This window comes from Varroa jacobsoni, unplaced genomic scaffold, assembly GCF_002532875.2.
Source record: "Varroa jacobsoni isolate VJ856 unplaced genomic scaffold, vjacob_1.0 scaffold_111, whole genome shotgun sequence".
Lineage (NCBI taxonomy): Eukaryota > Metazoa > Arthropoda > Arachnida > Mesostigmata > Varroidae > Varroa > Varroa jacobsoni.
Window position 1 is genome coordinate 345,989 of NW_019213013.1, and position 3,058 is coordinate 349,046.

The 3,058-nt window shown below is 45.6% G+C and overlaps 1 long non-coding RNA gene across 1 annotated transcript in view; it reads right to left on the reverse strand.

The window, feature by feature from the left end:
• Positions 1-2,239, reverse strand: part of LOC111266238 (uncharacterized) — a 41,597-nt gene extending 39,358 nt beyond the window's left edge. The window contains exon 1 of the long non-coding RNA XR_002683964.2: positions 1,953-2,239. This is a non-coding gene — a long non-coding RNA (uncharacterized LOC111266238). The remainder of the gene's footprint in view (positions 1-1,952) is intronic.
• Between the last annotated feature and the right edge of the window lie 819 nt (positions 2,240-3,058).

The following is a 3,058-nucleotide window of genomic DNA, read 5'->3' on the forward strand; positions in this document are numbered from 1 at the left end:
AGGGACAGACGCCTTTTAACTATATCCTGCATATATATATATATATAACCTGCAGAAATCCTATTTTGGATACAATTCTTCTTTCTCGCCATCTGTGCCTACGCGCTTTGAAAATAATGTAAAGAAGGCTGCGAAAAAAAGGCTCTGTCGCAGAGACTGTTAGAGACGTCTGCTGAAACAGAGCTCACGGGATGGAGTGAAAATAGCGCGCTGAGCTCGTGCAACTGGAAAACGAACACGTGTCGGTGACAACGATGGCGTCGACGGACCTCGCCGACTGAACTCACTATGAAACTTTTCTTCGTTGCCACTTTGTTACTGAAGAAATGGTTCGTCTTCTCCTAATTGTAGCTTTCTTGATTCAGTAGCAGCCGGTTTGATGCTCTCGATTCGCTCTCCTTTACGTCTTAGTAGCGATTGTCAGATAACACTGGTATATATATATACATATAATAATAGCGAGTCTCTGTGAAAGGGGCATAGCAAGGGCACATAGGAAATGCAAGGCAAAGCCAGGTTCGGGGAGAACTGGAGTTTAAATGGCTGGATCAGTAACGGGTTGCTAGCATTTCGTTAGGCAACAAATGAAATATGGGTCCCTCGTGCGTTAATGGCATCATTATCTCTACTATCGAGGTCATAAGAAGTTTACCGACGCGCAAAGTAACTGTGGAGTGGTTCGCATTCAGCAAAAGTGATAAGTGTCAATTTAATTCTAATATATTAGAAAGAAGTAGATGTACATTTGAGGATATAGTCGGGTGGAGTGAGTCGCTCAGGTTCTTGGTCGAAAATTCTCATTAGCATAGTGAACTTTTACACTACCAGCAAGTATTATCTTTTAAGCAATTAATCAAAGCTTAAGGGATAAACATGGGAATCCTAGGCCGGTTTAAATATTGCAGATATAAAAAATAGCACTGGTGCTCTATTTATTAGTACTCTGAACTTGATAATAGAGCTTTATAACGTTTTGTTTAGCGTTTTTGAAACTATGAAGAGTAGGTATCTGCTACTCAACAAGATCATAGAATTACCTTAATCGGTCTGTCAATAAAAGTTAGATTCTCTTCTAAGTTACGGTTTTTGCTTTCTACTTAAGTTTCGTGACACTATTAAAGGCGTCGCTATATGCACCACGTGTTCAGTAAATTCTTGGGCAATAATTGATTCAGGTAACAACGGCCTCAGCAGAAATAAGGAGACCCAATAGTAGAACGTTCCATTGGATTTATACCGTTATATGCTTCGCCTAAAAGCTCACGTGCTCATTGTGGAAAGGCATAGGATCGTGACGGAAGTGTTGCAGTATCATGGGACATCGACGCGAAACGAGTCAAACGCCGAGCTCCATGTGAATGAATTGTACTTCCCACTTCTCTTTTATATTTCAACATTTCTCGCTTCCTCTACCCCACACTTACGCTCACAGACACATATAGACACATCAATATACTCAATTCCACAGCTGACAGCCGCTCGTACTGAGCTCTCCGTAGCCCGCCTTAGCACTTTGACATCCCTCCCTATCTTTCCCTTCACGCTCTTATTGAGTTCGTCGTTTGTCACAGTACTGCTCCAATGGCTCCTATAGTTATTGCCTACACAACTGACGGCGCCGTGGTCGTTGGCGTCTTCGTTTTTGTTAGAATTGAACGGGGCAGTAGACTATAGCAGCGTCATAGTATGAAGCGCGGTGTAGTGGTTTACGAGCGAAACTACGTTGTAGTGCCTCACCAGTCACAAGTGAGGGGAGCAGAGGGAGTCAGCGAATGGTTCTAGGAGGCTGTGTTGGCTTTAGGGTAGGTGAACTCCAACGTTGGCACAATAGCAAGTGGGAGCTGCCGCTCACAGAGGTCGGTATGGAAACAGGAAAACATGTGGAAGAATCAAGCAGAGGGTGAGGGTACGAAGGAAGCATAGTAAAAACGAGATTGGCATTCTGCTCTTACCGCTTCTGTTGCCGCTGTGGGCTCGGCGTTCCCTCCTTCGACTGACCTAGCTGTGAAATGCTGGTATACTCGGATCGAATCGCGGCACCGCATCCCTACCGACTACTTCGGCGTTTCTCGTTTGCCAGTCATATTGTCTCGCCGTCAGCATGTGGCGTGCAGCCAGTTGGGGGGCAACTGAGGCTTAGTACCAGCAGAGTTGTAGTGTAGCCACCATCATGCAGGGGATTGAATGAGGGCTCTTCTCATCTCACGCGTTCTCTCCATTTCGCTCCGTATTTCGTTTAGCCGGCCACTTAGGAGCAGTATATCTCATCTAGATCTATTTATACCGACAGTAGACACCGTCTGACATAGACACATCGACATACGCAGAGACTCATTATCCCTCGCCCTTCTTTATCTAGCTATATTTGCTTCTTCGCGCCTCTCACGTAAAGTATCATATGAGAACAGCGTAGAAGAACACGGCCGTCAAGTGCGATATTCTCTTCCAATACTTGCATCTACACTCTGCAGAACCTTTCGCTCACTTACTCATTTACTACTAAACGCACCTTTATGTCTGTCTCATCATTGGCAGGCCACAGCATGTGTTCAGCTGGTATTGCTATGTGCTATGGCCAGATCTTTTTCGATCTGTCATTTCCCTATCTTTGCTTCTATTGTCATTCACACCCAGGCCCCTCATGTCAGCATGGCAATATGCTGGGGCGAGACGGCGAGGTAAGACTGTTGCGGCGCAGTTGGCGCTGCGTCCCCTTGGGATAACGACCATAGGGGTCCTATTAGAAAGAGTGTTTAGGGCTCTGTGTGTGTAGACGCTCCGTCGGTAGTTGCCCGTACCCAGCGCAATACGGAAGTAGTATCTGCTAGGTTCGGAGCTAATATAAAACAGGGGCTCGTAGGGTGGCGTAGCGTAGTTTATGGATGATCCCGAACCTACCGGACGATGGAAAAACACAAAAGCTATGGAATAAAATGTCACTCGCTCGTTCGGTATAAAAATGCTGTGATGCCTCTTCAATTCAATACTCTGTGCTCTAGAAGTACAACACCGTATCGCTAGCGAATAGCACGCAGCAGCCACGATAATCGAGCAACGG